This window comes from Candoia aspera, chromosome 9, assembly GCF_035149785.1.
Source record: "Candoia aspera isolate rCanAsp1 chromosome 9, rCanAsp1.hap2, whole genome shotgun sequence".
NCBI classification, from domain to species: Eukaryota; Metazoa; Chordata; class Lepidosauria; order Squamata; family Boidae; genus Candoia; species Candoia aspera.
In genome coordinates this window covers 10,886,122-10,895,117 of record NC_086161.1, presented here as the reverse complement: position 1 = coordinate 10,895,117, position 8,996 = coordinate 10,886,122, and the positions used below count along the sequence as shown (strand labels likewise).

At 39.6% G+C, this 8,996-nt stretch overlaps 1 long non-coding RNA gene across 1 annotated transcript in view; it reads right to left on the bottom strand.

Moving 5' to 3' along the window:
- Nucleotides 1-2,920: 2,920 nt before the first annotated feature.
- Nucleotides 2,921-8,996, bottom strand: part of LOC134502784 (uncharacterized) — a 29,869-nt gene continuing 23,793 nt past the window's right edge. The window contains exon 2 of the long non-coding RNA XR_010068480.1: nt 2,921-3,277. This is a non-coding gene — a long non-coding RNA (uncharacterized LOC134502784). The remainder of the gene's footprint in view (nt 3,278-8,996) is intronic.

Sequence of the window (8,996 nt, the reverse complement as noted above, 5' to 3'; positions counted from 1 at the left end):
TACTGGCTCTCAATAGTCTTACAGACTATTCTTCTAATAGTCCAATATCATAGGATATTTTTCTGTGTCTGGCTTTCTGTTTCTGAAGAAAGAGCAAATTCTTCAGGGTGTGTTGACTGAATTACGGAAGGTGAAGTGCAACATACAGTATGTGGAGGGGATCCATTGGAAAAGCCTTCTGGAATAACCAAAACTCATCTGTGGAGTTTCTAGGTGGCCTGGAAAAACACTAAAATACAAATGAATAGCAGTAAAGCATTTCACCTGGTGCTGGTAAAACCATATCATATTTGGCACCAGGGGTAATGTGTGGAAACAGGAGAGGGGATTAAGGGGGGCACATCTGTGCTTTTAACCACTGCCCACACGACAGAAAATGGTGGAGCCCCAAGGTGGGTCTCTCAGGGTGCTCTTAATAGCTATGGAAAATTATGGCTGTCCAAAGGCATGCTGAATGCTGTGACAGATGTACGGCATCCATCTAGTGTGCAACTGGGGTCCTATTCAAGCTGCAACTCCCAATTTGGGAGGGTAGACAATCTTCTTCAGATCAAAATCTGTCTTCCACATGTGTGGCATGCAGGAGCTGTGCAGGAAAAACCACAGGTTGTTTGACCAAGAGGTGGTAGGGTAGTGAAGAAAAGAACAATGACTACACTTCATGGAATTTTAATTTAATGTTAATGAATTTAATTAAGTCAGGTTCATGTGATTACATTGTTTGATCCTGAAAATTCCAAAAGGTGGAAGGGGTTGCCCCCATGGTTTTTGGGGTCGATATGTAGCCTTGACAGTTCAGCTTATGAGGCCTTCTGTCCAGCACGACAACCAAGCCTGTAATGTGATGACATGGATATCTTTGCATACTTCAGAACTGGATTGTCTTCACAGGGTACATGCATCTTGAGATCTCCAAACATCTATACTGCAGAGATTGAAAGGATGTTTTTTGTTTAATCCATTCAATCATGTCTGATTCTCGGAGACTGCCTGGACAAGTCCCTGCAGTTCCCTTGGCAAGGTTTTTCAGAAGTGGTTTGCCATTGCCTCCTTCCTAGGGCTGAGAGAGAGTGACTGGCCCAAGGTCACCCAGCTGGCTTTGTGCCTAAGGTGGGACTAAAACTCATGGTCTCCTGGTTTCTAGCCTCATGCCTTAACCACTACACCAAACTGTTGCAGCTAAAGTGTGTGTGTGTGAGGGAGGGAGTAACAGCTTGGCCTTGTTTCAACAGAGAGGCAAAATTGGACAATACAATTCCACATGGTTGAATATGTTATTTTAAAAACTGATTTGTAATTATTTGCACGCACATAAAATTTAGATTCTGATCATTCAGAAAAGTGTACAAACCTTGACATTTAAACTTTTGTATTGTTACTATTGGATTTTTCTTTTGGGGTTAATTTTCTTTTGCTTTCTTTTCACTTTTTCACTTTTTCATTTTCTTCATTTATTTTTTTCTAGTAGTTGTTTTTCCCCCTTATAATAAATGTGTCCATTATAAACCATTATAAATAGCATCGGGTTTTTTAAGTGCATAAAAATGGGAGCTAATGGAAATTGGCTTTTAATAGTCAAATTTGGCCATGAGCTCAAACGTATCTTCAATAGATTCCTTGTAATTCTGCCAGGCTCTTAACACAATGACGCTAGCTATAATTTTTGAAAGGTCTATTATTCAAGAATTCCTAGGGTGTAGAAAATGGCAAGAGCAAAACAACAGTATATGGAAAGTGGTCTACCTGTCTGTATGCAGGAAAAGTAGAACTTATGACTCCATATGCCTTTGTGGAAAGGCAATCTCTTCCTTCTGCGATGGGTCCTGTACACTGAGAGCCAGTTTGGTGCAGAGGTTAAGGCATCAAGCTGGAAACCAGGAGACTGTGAGTTCTAGTCCCACCTTAGGTACAAAGCCAGCTGGGTGACCTTGGGCCAGTCGCTCTCTCTCAGCCCTAGGAAGGGGGCAATGGCAAACCACTTCTGAAAAACCTTGCCTGCAGGGACTGGTCCAGGCAGTTGCTAGGAGTCAACACTGACTCAAAGGCACACACAAATCTGTACATTACCTGTCTTTCATAGACATTCTGAAATTAGATCAGAAGAATGCTAGAGAATCTTTCTTTGCAAGATACGACCTACGACGACTTTCCCCTTTCCCCTCCCAAATTCTCATTACTCAGCCACACCACTTCAGAAGATGCACGACAATTTCCAAGCTGAAATTTGCAGAATAGATTAAAAGCTAACATGCCATAGATTAGAGAATAGATGCAAAACTAACATGCCAGTTTCTCTAATGAAGCTAAGGTTTTGATTAATAACTTGTTCTTTAAAAGAATTCCCTTGGAATTAGCTGCTCTCAAAATTTGGCCATGCCGCCAGCTGCAGACAGCTTCTGATTCGAAATAAACTATAAATACAGTGACCATTTTTTCTCAGGAAAAATCAAGGACAAACCTGAAAAGGAGGCAAATCTGAAACAGGTTCATAAGGATAAAACAAATTAATTGTCTATGTTTATAACTTTGCTTTACAAAGAAAAGTTCAAGAGAAAACCAAGAATAATAAATAATTAAATTAAATAAATCTAAAGATTTTGATATGGCCTAAATGGCTAATCAATAATAAACTATACCACACTAAATAAATCTAAAGGACAGCTTTCTGAAGTAAAGGACTGTATGGTCACTGAAACTATAAACTAGAACAGTTTAATTACCACTATACATAGTTGTCTTCCATGTCTGCAGGCCATAACATGACAACCCGAGGAGAGAACCAGTCCTAATCAAGTACTAGACAGATATACAGTAACAATTGTGCATAAGAACTGTGAGGCCCATATGTGCATTTGCAAGTTCCTCAGTTTGCAGGCCTGTATAAGCATGGAAAAAGTAGCACACACATTCAAACAACAGGTGTATAAAAAGCTGCTTTATTGAAAATTCTGATCCATCAAACATAGTATTGTTTATATTAGATGAGTTCAAAAATTGCACTAAACATACGGGAGATTGTTTTGTTAATAGGGACTGTATGGTGTACAAATCCAGCTGATTTCAGAATTTTCAATAATCCAGGTTTCTTGTGATGTGCAAACAAGTCATGGATTAGCTATAGTACTCCAAGGCCCAGTACAAGAAATGCCACACGTTGAAGCCAAAGGATCTTAGGCCTGTCAAGCATGAATTCACCCACTGATCCAGAGATATGCCCCATCCACATGGGGAAGGTTGTCTTCATGGAGGATCTCCTTACTAGATTCAGGCTTCATCTCTATGGAAGAACCCCTGTTTTAAACCTTAGTGAATTGTAAGAACCTTCAAAAAATTTGAGGGGCCAACGACCTCTGCTTTGAAGGGCTAACCTTTTAGCATAATACAAGAAATTTAATGAATGGCTCATGTATTGTTTTAAGCCATAAAATGGCTAATTTGGTTTTGGATTAGTGCAATGTTTGAACCTGGCATTATATGTAACCCAGGCTGCTAGGCTTTATTCAACAAACCATGACTGAAACTCTATGACACAGTGTGAGGTATGAAGCCAGCCAGTGAGGCCAAAGTTGTGAAAAATTACAACTGGATTCATCCCATGAGAATAAGTAATAGTACAGCTGCTGTCTTGTTAACTAAGCGACTCTTTCCCCCTTTCTTTGCTTTTGGTAACTCAGGTGTGGTTTGATGATGAGAAGGTCATTAGTTTCACTTTCAAGCCTAACTAGGTGAAAGTTTCCTAACTGCTAACATAAAAACCTCATGTAAGATTTTTAAACAAATAAAAGCAAAGAACACGCACACAGCCACACAGCCACACACACACCCCACGGAAAATGACAACATATTTTGTTTTTTTAAAAAACTGTAATTGCTGAATTTAGAGAACATTTCTTGAAAGAAAAAAAAAGTAAATTCTATGTACATATGAGTCACTGGGTTTGCTTGATATCTTTTCTATTTTCAGTCATGGCAGTTCTCTGAATGATGAAAATATTTTCCTAACAAGACCTGGCAATGTTTTTCTTCAGTTGGTTCTCCTTTCCAAAGGCAGCCTGAGGATTGGCACAGAAAATACAAAACGGGCAGGATTTTTTTTTTCTTTTTTGAGATCATATCTAGAGCATGCTGTAACACAAAGCGCTTATTTTACAGCAACTGAATACAGTATTGTTAGCTGTCCAAAACTTCAAGTAGGCTTGCAATCTGCTTTTTCTCTTTCTAATTCAGTATTAACTTCAGTGTGCCCACATTCGTACAAACACATGGACACATTTACTTCTCAGACATCTTAATGCTTTTCTGTTCTCACCACCTCTGTTTTAGAATTTTGGCATAACATTATAAAGGAAGATGGAGATGTGCCAAGCCTCCCCATTATGAAAGTTTAAAAAATAAAATGACAGCACAAGCTTAATGCTGTACATGTTTACTCATAAGTAAGACCTAGGGAGTTACTCCCAAGATTGCAGTTTCGCTTGTTATTTATTGATCTCATTCAGTTTCATTGGATCACCATGACTTGTAGAATCTTTGTCCACTTTCTCCATACCTTTCAAATTTTATTCTCATATCCCCCTTTTGTCTTTTGCCTAAATGGAAGTGTTCAAAAGGTTACATGTTTCCCTTGATCATTTTGGTCACCCTTTTCTAAATCTTTTCCAGCAATACAATATGTTATGTCAGAGTTATGACAGCCAGAAATGTGTCCCATATTCTAAAAACAGAAGTACTCTTAATTTGTACGAATAATATTATGTATTTTAAAATTCATAATACCATTTATTATAAAGGTTTATTTTTAATTCCTAATTATCTGGGCCTGACTTGGTTCACATATTATGCTAGGCTGTGGTTTATTGGACTATGATTAAAACATAATTGGCTGGGTTCATACAATATCCTAAGCTAGAACTAAACAAATGACATTATGGCTTAGTCTTATTGTGATGGGTGATCTAACCTCTATACAGCTCCATTTCTACTCTATTGTTTCCCAAAGTCTGAGAATGGGTAATTTAAAAAATATCAGTTCATAAGAAATAATCTCTTGTTTTCTTGAATATTTAGTGGAACAAATAATGGTGAAGCAGGATGCTCAGACACCCTAGGACTACCTAGCATATTTTGAATAGAAGCTACCTCTCAAGATTTTCAGCAAGCCCAATAAATTCAAAGCTTCAATATCACGTCATAGCACTTTTAGCATCCCTGACCCTCAAATAAAGTAAAAGCACTATCATTACTCAATATTAGCCTTGAGTTTGTGATTCTGGAAGCAGGACACTGATACCTTCCTGTATAATCTAGAACATGGATCTTCATCTGAGAGGGGCAGTGAATTACAACCTCATCATACAAGAGTCCAGTCTACTGAATTATGGTTTCAGAGTTGCTTCCTCAAACTAAATATCTTGTTCTTGAAAGAAGTATATCTCTGCCCCAATATTTGACCTTGGGTATATCATCGACTCTATAATATGCATCTAGATATCTTCAACATCAAGAACGTAGTTTGCTTTAGACCCTTTAGAAACTTCACTGCCTAGCCTGGAATTCAAAAATCCACTATTTCCAACTGTTGTTCCCTGTGGCTGAGATGGCCCCTAATAATGATGCACAACCTTACCAAAAGCTAAGCTGGTCTGGATATAGTTTGTAGCTGAATAGGAGAACATAAGATGTGTGGAGAAGAGGAGGAAGGCACTTAGCCAGATAGGAATCAGTTTACAGCTACATAAAGTATCTGGAGTTCCCTATGTTAGGGAAACAGGACAGAAGTGCTTGAGGTTTCTTATATAAATCGACATAAGCTCAGCAACAATGCTGTTCTTCTGTATCTTAGCAGAAAACATGGCCCTGAAATATTGTGTCACAGCAGATATCAATACTTCTGCTACTGCTACCCAATCTGGTCTGCAAACATCCAGATGGCAACAAGGAGATGCTGAAAACAATTCTAGTTACATGTGGTGGACATCCAGACTTTTGCAGACAGACTGGGTAGCCCTAATCATAGCTCTTTCTGACCATTACTGTTGTTGTTTATTCATTCAGTTGCTTCCGACTCTTCGTGACTTCATGGATCAGCCCACGCCAGAGCTTCCTGTTGGTCGTCGCCACCCCCAGCTCCCCCAAGGTCAAATCCATCACCTCTAGAATGTCATCCATCCATCTTGTCCTTGGTCGGCCCCTCTTCTTTTTGCATTCCACTCTCCCTAGCATCAGCATCTGTTATATACCATTACTGTACTCATATACTATACAATTGTACAATTAAGCTGAATATGTTGAATGGCTGTAGAAATGAATCTAGGGGCTCATTCTTCAGGGTATAAGCGCAGCAGATCCTGCTGAAAGCTGCCCTTTCATCCTTTAAAAGCTCCAGTTTAATTTGTGTTGCTAGAAGGCTGAATTCCAAGAATGACTATTCAGCAAAGGGTGATGTTTAACCTAACACCCTAGAATCCTACAGCATAATATTCACAACAATCTTCTTGCAGGAGCAATTATCCTCATTAGCTTAGGGCTACTCTGCTTGCATCCTGCATTGCAAAAGCAACATCCAAAGCAGGAAGCCCATTGCAGAATGATTCAGCACAGAAAGGATAATGGTGCTGCCCTAAGTGTTGAAGTATTGTATTACTTGCTCAAAGGGCACTGTAGTCTTAAAAAAAAAGCATGTGAAAAGGAACATTCATGTTGCCTTGTCCAGTCTCTTCAAAAAGGGAGCTGCTGACAGCAAAGTTGAAAAGATGCTGGTGAAATAGATGGGGCCAGGGGGCAATGCCCAGAGATGTGTTTTTTCTTAAAACCCGTTAAAACAAGGTATGTGTCAGACAGGAAGACCTTCATAATATTAGAAGCAGCACCAAATTGTGGCTTTGCCATGCATTGCCCTGAAGCCATTGAACCTCAGATTCCAAAGCAAACACAAATCTTCACTTTTCCCTTGTCAAGCTAAAGTTTCAGGGAGTTTTGAGATTTCTTCTTCTTCTTCTTCTTCTTCTTCTTCTTCTTCTTCTTCTTCTTCTTCTTCTTCCTCTTCCTCTTCCTCTTCCTCTTCCTCTTCACCACCACCACCACCACATGAGGGTTGTGCAATGAGACAACTCAACCTGATCCTCAGCCAAAATAATTTTGGAAAGCTGAATGAGCTTGAATTTTGGAATTCCATAAGGTTCAGGCAATAGGGAAGTGATAAAGGCGAAACAGGGTAAGCCACGTTGCTATGGAAACAGGAAGTGGCATGAATCCATGAAAATGGCTGCTGTGTTGTGAATGGAGACAACTCCATCCCAGAATGTTTACTCTGGGCTTGGCTGTATAAATAGCTACTGCTGTTTTAAGGTTTTTTTTTTCTTTCTTTCTTTCCTGCAAAAGGATTCCACAGGCCAAGAATAAAATAAACAAAGACATAAGCTTCAAGCCTCTGTTTTTGTTTTCTTCCTCAGATAGCACATTGGTTCCTCTTGCCGTTTGGGATTACTCCAGATTTCCACTGTCCATTATTCTCCTCTTTGCTTACATGATGGAACAGCATCTTAAAGCCCCATGAAAACAGATGCATTTCATCAGTCTGATGCGCTTAAGGACTTAAAAAAAAAGAAAAAGAAAGAAACACTCCTCTAATAAACACTAAATCCCCTATGAGGATAATTATTCTTGGTGGATTAAAAGCCAAATAAACAAGATCAAGACCTCAATTATTTAAAAACCACATTTTGGAAGGAGACTGTGAAATATAGCTCGCGAGCGTATCCGGCATTCTACAGCTCTTCATAATGGTTCTTTGGAACCCTAGATTGGCCAATGCATGTTCCCATGTAGAAGTGGAGAACTGATCTGGGTAACCTCTGAGATGTCCTGACCACCTGAGATGAAAAGATCTTTAAAGATTAGACACGACTTGTGAGCTCTACCTGTCTCCTGGTATTTCTGTGAGCATCCCATTGTGCATAATTTAGATCATAACCAGCCTTATCTAATCTATAAAGTATAATTCTCTTAACTCTTACAAAACCATAAGCTCTGAAGTCATGGCTGAGCAACAGGGAGCCCTCCAGATGTTGTTGAGCTACAACTCCCAGCAGTCCAGCAACCATGGCCAGTAAGAGTTTAGCAACATTGGGTCATTTCTGGCTCAACTCTGTAACCTAAGTCAAGAAGTACTTCATTACCCCAACTGAAGTGTAGTCTAAACTGTAATGGTATGTGAGAAAGACCTTGAGAGACTAGGCAAAGAGATGCTGCCAAGTGAATGGTCAGATAAGAGACAGCATAACCAGACAGTGAGATAGTGGGTGGGGCAAGAGGCTCAGAAGAGACCCTCCCTAGTTTCTCAGGCTGTAAAGGAGATGGGGGGGGGGGGAGAGAGAATTGTACTTTCAGACTTGCAAGATTCTGTCAATGTAGCTTTACAATAAAGCAGAATGAACTCATCTGATTGTGATTCCTATCTGGTTAACCCCATGAGGCCAACAAAGCTAGGGATAATTAAGTGTTTTCCCCTTGATGTTTTGTACTTTTCCCCAACATTGCTAGGCAGCACAACCAATGGGAAGGGACTATGCAATCTAAAAATGTCTGGAGAATGCCAAGTTGCCATGCCAGCCTCATCATGGTTGTGCTCATGTGACATGATTAACTAGGTTATGGCCAAGGTTAGTATGTCATGCAAATAATTCAACCAGTCAGTAGTGGGACTGGAGCTAGCTGTATTCCAAAACAGCCCAGGGTTGTTTGGAACTAAACTAATATTTCTTAATATATGATATGAATGCATAAATGAGGATTAATTCTTCCTTCTATCAGCAGAGATTAAAAATGGGGCTTCTCTGGGAACTCCCTCTCAGGAATCAATTTACTGTTCATCTTCCCTGGGACCACGTAAGGATTGGGCCATAAAAGACTGGCAAAAAGTGGTGGGGAGGGTTAAACCTCCCTCAAGTGGCCACAGCAGATATTTGTTTTTTAAACATGCATTTTTAAGGGGTCAG